Source organism: Mixophyes fleayi, chromosome 1 (assembly GCF_038048845.1).
Source record: "Mixophyes fleayi isolate aMixFle1 chromosome 1, aMixFle1.hap1, whole genome shotgun sequence".
NCBI classification, from domain to species: domain Eukaryota; kingdom Metazoa; phylum Chordata; class Amphibia; order Anura; family Limnodynastidae; genus Mixophyes; species Mixophyes fleayi.
Genome location: NC_134402.1, coordinates 292,541,296 through 292,551,528, shown reverse-complemented (window position 1 = coordinate 292,551,528; position 10,233 = coordinate 292,541,296).

Genomic DNA, 10,233 nt, shown 5'->3' with positions numbered 1-10,233 from the left:
CTGGAATTGAAGAACATGTTTCAAATCGGTTCTTTAATAGAAATGCTGGAAGCGGTCACTGTTTAATTCTCGAACTGGATAAGCAAATCTGTTCTAAAATGTGAATTTTTTTAATTTTTTCGAACCCCTTAAAAGTTTAACAAGCTTGATCAGCAGTGCTTGAGTGGGTTTGACCATGTTTGAGCCTGTTCCACAGTGTTTAAGCCAGTTCACATTTGTGTGAGCCAGTTTGCACTCAAATAAAACAAAAATTTGAATAAATTTGGCTTTTTTTATGTGAATAAAGAACATCGAATGTGAACTGTCTAACTTCCAGGGGCAAACTGCTAACAGAGTAGTACAAACACATTGTAATATTTTTATATTAATTTAAAAAAATATTTTGCTTGTGCATAAAAAAGATCTAATAAACACAAATTTTACTGTGACACTGGCCAACGTCAAACGTGAACTTCGAATGGAGAACAAGAGATGGGAATGTTGAATGCAAGCTTTATCTATTTAAATAAAACACAGACACCAGTGTAAAAATACTTTTCATTGAAATAAAACAATGCCTACACTATACTCATTCAACCTAGATCCATTGTCTTCATCTGTAATAAATCCAATGATCCTTGGCTTGGCAAAATAAAAAACACTAATATGCGACACAATACTTTCTCCTAAGTGCTCTTTAACAGCAGTTCAGTTATACTTATAACATGGGGATTTCCCATGCTTGAACTCAAGCCATATATTCAAGTCGAGTTTTCTTTTTGTTTAAATTTTTCCTTGGTGCACTACAAGTCCCAATGGGCTCTGGGAGCAGGGGCATGCTGGCACCTGTGGTTCCCCAAGCGCTTGCATGCCCTGGCAGTCATGGGTATGCTGGTGCTTGTAGCATTGCATACTCAAGCATGCCCCAACATTTAATGGCAGCCTGGGCATGCTGGGACCTGTAGTGCACCAGGGGCTAAAATTAATTTTTACTATTAAATAATTATTATTACTGCACCCACTGCCCCAGGGGTATGGGACGAGTCCTAGTGCTATCATCATGGGGCTGATTAAACCTAGGTGAGACCCAATCTCCATATGGAATCCAGCCCCGTGCTGACTAGCCTGGGACTGGTTTGCCATCATGGCATTGGGACCTCACACTCTGGGTTTCCCTGCTATAGTGCCACCAGCCTAACAGGCAGCCTTATATATATATATATATATATATATATATATATATATATATATATATATATATATATATATATATATATATATATATATATAACTGTGAGCAGACTTCATTGTTCTTTTTTACACTTGGGGGTAAATGTATGATCCTCCGATCTCTGCAAGTTGCCAGAAATCGGTGACTTTGCAGTGAAAGTTTAAAGCAGTGATGGCTTGTAAAGGCCAATTGCATAAATTGGAGGATCATACATTTACCCCTTGGGCCAGGTTTGCAGAGGGACAGATTGATAATCAGATACATTGATTCAGCTATTTCTATTAATTATTAAAAGAGAAAATACAATTTTGGAATTACTTATAGATTTATTATAAATTGAGCTGAAGACAGAGGCAATTGGCAAAACATTAAGCATTTGACATGTAACATATATTGCAAAAAGGCAAAAATTAATAATTTAGAGCTGTGTGCTACACTTTGAAGAACTTTGCAATGCAGAAGCTTAGCACTTGTGGCCAAAATATCATGAATCTTATCTCATTTCCATCCTAGCAATCAGCATTTTTCTGTGGTTTCTTTTGTAATTTTTTTAAGGGCGAGGATAGATGGAAGATGTATTTGGTGTATTCTGCTAACGTTTCTGACTCACTAGAGGGTACTACCAGATTCAAATTTGAGGGTTGTTATAACCTTATCTGGTATCTTAGGTAGGAATCCTTACTGCCTGTGTTTTTTTAGATAATATTTGAAATGTACACTGCAATTTGTATAAGATATACAGCCAGTATTTTATACCACAGCCTAGAAGTTTGCAAAACTAAATAGGGCTAAGTATCTGGTCTGTTAAAATATGTCTGTTGTACATTATTATACACACAAGCTGTATTCTTTAGCTTCTGCTCCAACCCCACCATTGGCATACTGATCTACATGTGGTTTGTATTTAGCATGTGCATATAACTCTAAGCCTGTAATTCATTGAACACTAGTTGAATTCTAGTATTGAGACTTTGAACACATGGAATTTTGGTTTGCAGCTCTAAATTGGGCTTAAATGTTGCATCTAGCGGTGGATTCAAATATATTGCTACCAATGGACCAATTTCCAATAGAGTATATTGATAGTTATATCAAGTGAAGAGCAGAGAGGCTGGCGTAAGCAAGGAAGGAGTAGAGAAGTTGGCGCTGGCAAGGGAAGAACAGAGAGGTTGGCACATGCAAAGGAAGAGTAGAGTGGCTGGCACTGACAAGGGAATAGTAGAGGCTGGCACTGGCAAGGGAATAGAAGAAATGCTGGTGCAGGCAAGGGAAATCACTAAAATATGATGGCACTTCATGCCATGAACGGATAGGCTGCAATATTAGCTCAGTCCATAACATGGCTGCATCCAATATATGTAGGTGATGGGTGCACTTTCTTACAAACACATTTGTATTGCCACTACAGTGTGATATTACGATTACAGACTACAGTAGATATTACCAGGCCATCAGTATCTAAATTCAGTACTTTAGTCTGTAAAAATGAATTTTGTTAATTTTGTTAAATTAGAACCATCTATCACACTGTTCCCCTCTTTCATAATTAAACTGACAGATATATGCTGCACGCATTAATTCAATAGACACCTTCTATTGCTTTACCACTAGAAGCACTTAATTACCAAATGGGTGATGTGCAGACACCGCACCAGGTGGGACTGGTACAGGCATCAGAAAATAACATACACACTCCTCCAAAGGAGTCGCAGCTTGAGGAACTATCGGCAGTTGCTTGTGGATCGATCGGAAACTAATATACACTACATGATCATTAGGTGATTGGTTGGAAAATATTAAACAGTATGACCAACCAAATGAGCCAACAATCGACACTTTAGAACGACTTTCGACGATCGTGTCACTCAGGGCTGGACTGGCCATCTGGCCCTTCTGGCAAATGCCAGAAGGGCCGATGGCTGGATGGGCCGGTACGCATGCTCGCCGAGCAGCAGCACCCTGCGTGCTGAATGGCGGACGGAGAGTCAGTGACGTGCCGCCTATGCAAGTTATCACTTGGACGGCACCACGTGACAGGTGCCGTCCCATGTGATTACTTGCATAGGCGGCACGTCACTAACTCTGCGTTCGCTGACTAGTGAGCAGGAAGGAGGTGCTGCTGCTCGGGATCGGATGTAAAAAGGTAAGTGTCTATGTGGCTATAGTGTGAGTGTGTGTGTGTGTGTCTGTGTCACTATAGTGTGTGTGTGTGGCCCCATATTGCTATAGTGTGTGTGTGTTTAGCCATGTTCATATAGTGTGCGTGTGTGCGCGCACACTGTATTTTAAATATAGCATGCGTGTGTGTGTGTGCGCGCAGTATTTTTAATATAATATGTGAGGGAAGGAGGAACTAATATGTGAGGGAAGGAGGATTTAATGGTGGAGTGTAGGTGGGGTGGAGTATAGGTGGGGCTAATTATTTAAGGTGAGGTGAAGGAGCCTTTAATTTAATGCTGGGGTGGTTTAGTGCTTTCGATTGAATATGGGGCTGATTTTGGGGTGGAGGCCTATTTATTAAAATGTGAATATGAATTATTTATTGCCGGGAGTGGTTGTGGAAAATGGCTATATTTATTAAACTTTAATGCTATTTAATTTATTGCTGGGACTGTTTGGAGGGAGGGAAATATGTTTTGAGTAAATGGGTATACTGTTAATTCAATGTTGGGGCTGGTTGGAGAGAAATAGGTCTACTTATTAAATGTGAATATTATTATTGTGGGGACTGGAGGGAGGCCTAATTATAAAATGTGAGTGCTATTGTTTTAACACTGGGGATGGTTGGAGTTTTCTTAATCTCATGTACCCATTTTATTTTCAAAATAAGGCATCCAATATTCTAGGATCAAGACAAGAATGAACTGAGCTAAAGAAACCAGCTGCTACAAGTGGTGAAAGTGACCAAGACACATAAGAGAGAGCAGGACAATCTGCCAACTGTCTTGAGTCTGGTGGGGCAGTCCTGAATTTGGGTGACTGTCTCCCTTAGTCAGTATTTGGTCCAACTGCAAGGACAGTAGGGAGGTATGTCCCGCTTCACAACGTACTGCTTGTGAAGGCAGAGCTGTGTGCTTCTCACAGTAGTGTCTGTGTATTTGTTTACAATGATAATCATGTTACATAATAAGGTCCCTGCTGTCTTAAATAACCTGGGCCCCCTGAGCCTTAATCCACCTCTGGTTAGGGGAAGGGAACTGATAGCTGCTCCCAGTTCCCGGACAGGACACAGACTGCAGAGCAAGCCGAGGAGCTCTAAGTATCACAGGATTTGGTAATCTCGTGAGACAACGAGCTTCCTTGCTCACTCTACAGGAAGTTCCCACCCTTATGGATGTCAGCAGCACCCGAACCATAGATAAGTACAGTGGGCTGGGGGTGTCAAATACCATATAATTACGATTTTATGTTTAAAAACAATGCTACTCACAAATATTTTACTCTTAATCTAAATCAATATTTAGTGCCTTTGAGTGTTTTGGCAACAGTTATTTAAATTGTACAGCAGATTTAAACACATTTTAACATTTCTACATACAGCATATCGAATAAAAGAATTCATCTTTTCCTTTCTCTATAAACAAAAACAATCAGCAGTCTTTGTGGTAATGAACGTAGCTAGGCAATATGGATGCCAACCACAAGATGGAGAATGTCTCTGAGGTGATAGTTGGTTACAGTTATAATGGAGGTTCTGTGTGACTGTGAGGTAAGAGTCTCTGTCACTAGACACACATCACACTTATCTTGTGATTAATCATAACTTTCAGCAAAATGTTCAGTACCTTTCTTCTTATAAATTTGGAGGAATAAATAATACTGATATTCTGATAAATATGTGAAACTATTTGCTGTTTTCCAGTGAGAGAAATTGTCACTTGAAAACAGGTAAATATCATCATCATCTTCAGCTATTTATATAGCACCACTAATTCTGCAGCGTTGCACAGAGATATCTCACTGTCTCATCTTCTTCTGTTATCTCTTTCTATCTCTTTATCAATTTCTCTTTATAATGTTATCTTTCTCACACTTTTTAATGTTTGTCTCAGATTTCTTTCTCACTGTATCTCGCCACCATTGTTCACTGCTGCTTCTCTGGCACTCTATCAGTTTTCCTGGTCACTGCTGCAGTCACTCCAGTTCATTATCTGTCTTTTTTTATCGGTTTTTCCTCTATATTCTCTTTTCACAAGGCTCCTCAGCCCTCTCTGTTACTCTGCTTCCTTGAATCACTGTCTCCACAGTCTCATCATTTTTCCTGTCACACAAAACACAGAACCTTCCAGCAGCCCTCACAGACTGGACTTTTCTGGGTCTTAAAGTCTCTCCAGTATCATGTTGTGAGACAGTCCTTTTTCACTGGGTCCCGGTGCCCAACAGTTTCTGGGTATCACATGTCAAACTGTACATCAGGTCCTTTGTTGCAGTTCCTCTATCTCACAAATCCAAAAAGTCTAAGGCTCTGTCACAGTGGGCTTTGGCTAAGAGGCGCGCAAATAGGCTCTTGACTGATTTCATGTGAAATTTGGGTCAGTTTCACTGTGATTTAGCCTAATGCTTACACTTTTAGTAACTAAAATATATCAATAAGATGCTCTAATAAGCAGACAGTGCTGCGGATTCAGTGGCGCTATATAAATAAATGATGATGAATATGATGATTGATTATATATTTTGTTACAAATAAACATTACAATTACTGATAATACTTAATACTTTTAAAGATGAGAATTTTTCTTACTTGAGCAAATTAAGAGAACACTTAGTACAGATATACAGAAATACACCATCTCACTATGGAATAGAGTTAAGCTGGGTACACACTAAGGAAAATTTCTCCCGATGAGAAACCTGTAACTATTTTACCAACTATTGAAAGTCCGGAAGAGCATGCTGCTTCATGTGTACACACCTACACCATTTACTTTCAGATCTGTGCTCTTCATCTGTCATTAGCATCGGCTGAAAAGATTGTGACTCTGCAAACTTCATAGAGATCTGCCATCACTACTGGTCATGAGTGTATACACACTTCAGAATTTGCCCGACATCGCGCCATCGTTAATAGTGATTTTTAGCCAGTTTAAAATGATTAACATGATCATGGGAGTGCAAACACTATTCGATATCGGATCTGACAGTTGTTTATCATGTGACTGGCACGATACTGGGGTGAAAAACCTGTAGTGTGTACCCAGCTTCATCTTCACTTATGCAAGACTTCCAGAGTGAGATTCATATCACTCAATATCTGATGCTTGGGCATTGTCATTTCTATTGTAGTCAGTTAGCAGTTCCTTCACGTTTGACAAATCCTTTGAGTAGGGATGAATTTCATTCAAAGTAATTGCTAATTAAATTTAAATTAAATTTCAGGGTGTTTTCATCCTCTTTAACGGGACTGTATTTGACAGACGTAATCAGCACAGTTAATACTGTTCATGGTTAAGTGACAAACCATCCAAAAATTGGAGAAGTGGTGTGGAAAATTTGTATGAAACCAGATACTATATTTAGCCTTTGGTTTTTTGACATTCAAGTGCATGATTATGCATTTTTTAACACTAAACTGTAGTTGCCACACTCCTGACCATTCCTCTAGTCTATCTAGATTATCAATCATGTGTTTTATCCCTCCTGGTGCGTCTACCCTGAGACATATCTTTGTGTCATCTGCCAAAAGGCATATTTTCCCTTCAATACCATTTGCATTGTCACCAATAAAGATATTAAAAAGCATTAGTCCAAGTATGGATCCCTGAGGTACTTCATCATATTAAAAGAATTTAACCACCTGTTTGAATAATAAGAGGTATGGATAAAGTCATTTAAAATGACGTACATTAAAATAATTTGAACCACAACCATTATGGTATTTATTTGAATGCAAACAGACATATATAAGACAAAAATGAGTATAAAGTATGTTAAAAGAGTGTGAACCACTGCTATTGCAATATTTATATGAATAAAAAAAAGGTATTTGTAAGATAAATCATTTTCTATCAGAACTAGAATTAAGGGTAAATAAAATGATTTACACCACAAATAATTTGGCACTTATTTAAGTGAAAATAAGCTTGCAGAAGACAATTAACTATGTCAATTAAAATAAAATATATTAAAGTAATTTGAACCACACCTACTGCTGTATGTATTTGAATAAATAAAGCTTGTGATTGTCTGGATAAACTGAAAGACAAATCCTCATTACTATTTTGTTTTTGGCTGTGATTTATCTGTGTTGACACCAATATTCCTTGAAGAGGACTTACTTTCTGCAGACACTTTGACCAACACATAGGTCCCCAAGCTAATACCTGTGCCGTTTGTCAGTCCAAAACAGGGGAATGATGCTGAAATCATGGAAGAGCTAGGATGATGACTGTTTTCTCATGTAGCACACAAATACTTGATAGCTTATTTGTACACTGACATTTAAAGTTGATATTTGTGTGCTACATGAAAAAAACAAACAGTATTTAACTTATGTGCAAAACAGAAAACTTGCATTGTAACATGGTTTTGTCCCGGAGACTGAAATAAGATACCTCTTCATTTAAGATCCTTAATGAATCAGGCCCTAGGTGTTCATGCACAATGATCGCGGACATACCATCTGTAGCATATCCACGGTGACCACTGGTAGGTGCAACTCGCTTTCACGTCTGATTGTAGGACAAGGAAAGAAAGTTCAGTTCCGTCTGAATCATAATGTTGTTAAAATGAAGGCTGGAACTAGTTTCCTGTAGCTCTCAGCTGACTCGTTTCGTCTTGCGACATGAAGACTTTCTCAAAGCTCCTAAGGAGCATAAAGATGACCTTATTCGGCACAGTAGAGACATAAATTGCTTTTAAATCTTTCTTCCAGTCCTCTGGAGAGCGGTGGGATTTCCCCAGTTCCATCTCCTGTAAAGGATGTATACAAAGAAAAGTGTACCTTCAGCTCTCATTGTGACCAATGGCAATTGAACCATGGTAATTCCTCGTGACATGGGTAAAATGATCTTCCACGTCATATAACACTATGGAGTGAACTCTGTCACAGCGCATACCCCTTTGAGATATGCGCTGTGACAGAGACTTTCTGGTATGAGTGTATAGGACAATGTCCTCTGTTACATCCTTTTGTTTTTATGTACCAGTGTTTTTACACCTTTTTATATTATTTAAGTAAAACTTATCTGCATGCTGAGAGCGGCGGAGTATTTGGAAAATAAGAATTTCAAAGAGATCACCAAGCCTTATTGTTGATGTGCCATATATCCTCAGCCTTTCTGTAAGCAGATTTCCTAGGGGATTTACTCTGTGTGCATCTTACACTTAAGAAGAGGTTTTTTACGTTTTCATGCACCCTGAGAGGAGGGTCTATCTCTTTTGGGACTTATAATCTTTGAATGTGTTTATTACCCGCTCCGAGGACAGTGACAGGTCGGGAGTTTGACTGGGGCGGTACACCTGTCAAACCGTAATGCAGGTGTCATAAGGCGAGCTCAGGGAGGACAGAAACCTCCCGTGGAGCAGAAGGGCAAAAGTGTATGTTTGAGTGCACTCCATAGTGTTATATGACGTGAAAGATCATTTCACCCATGTCATGAGGAATTGCCTCGGTTCAATTGCCATTGGGGAGAATGAGCGCTGAAGGTACACATTACTTTGTATACATTTAGTCTTGTTAGGAATTTGGTGGTTTTCCTGAGTGTTACCTAGGCTGCACATTCTTTACATCAGCACCAGTCTTAATTAGAGATGGGCGGGCTCGGTTCCCCGAGATCCGAATCCTACCAAATTTAGGGTATCCGAGTACCGAGCCGAGCACGCTCAGTACTCTCCCACCCATTCAGATTCGAAATCGAGGCAAAACGTCATCGTGACGTATTCGTTTTTATGAGCTCGGATCTCGCGAGATTTGAAAAGCATAAATACCAGCCTCCACAGCAATCCATCGCCATTTGACAGAGGGAGAAAGCAGGGTTAGGTCACACTGGTTAATCAGCGCAGAGACAGTGATTGATTGTATTCAATACCATTGAAAGCTTAATACCAGTTGTTACAGCAGTAAGAGGAGAAGAGAGGAGGGTTTTTGTTCAGTTTCTGGCACTCCAAGTGCTGTTGGGGTGTCCCCCATTCTTTTACAGAAATTTATCTGGCTGTGAAAAAAGTCTTATTTTGCAGCAGTGTAAACATTTTTTATATTTAGCACTCCCATTTGTTTTTGGGGTGTCCCCCATTCTTTTGCAGAAATTTATCTGGCTGTCAAAAAAGTCCTATTTTGCAGCAGTGTCAAAAACAATTTGTAGCACTACAAGTGCTTTGGGCTCAGAATGGATTCAAAGCAGTCCACATATGAGCAAAATGAGCAACCAGGTTCTGTCACCAGTCCTGATGGTAGTGTTCCCAGTACGTCATCTGGGAAAGGCGATGTCAAACTACACCGTCTTTTGAAATCAGCCAAAAAAACACAAACCAAATTTTTTTTTACCGTGTTGAAGCGAAAAAGAAGTGTAACTGAGGAAAAGTTAACTGCCGATAAAATTTTTTTTGCCAACATGCCATTCTACACACTCAGTGGCTAAGAGAGAATGAGGCCTTCACCTTTCTCTATTAGTGGCAGATCCAAAAATGTTACAGAGCCTACAAGTGGTGCACAACTACTGTTACGCATCAAAGCCGAGCTGCAAGATAACAGTAAGGCATTAGAGGATAATGTTTGCTCTGAATCAGAAATTACACCAATCCCTGTGGAGAGTCCATCCAACAGAGGGATGTCTAGTCGTGAGTATTCTGATAGTGTACCCATAAAGAGGGACCCTTTCAGCAGTTCTGCTGATGTGTGCCTGAACAGCCCGAGTGTAGCCGGTGATACACCAACTGAGGATGACACTTTGGAATTAGAAGAGGATGAGGGGGAGATTTGGGTAGCCGACGAGGGCGCTGATGAGGATGCGGTTAATTGTGTAAGTCCTGCGCCAGAGGCAGCAGGGTGGCACCAGTGGCAGCAGTTCTGGCACCAATTTGCA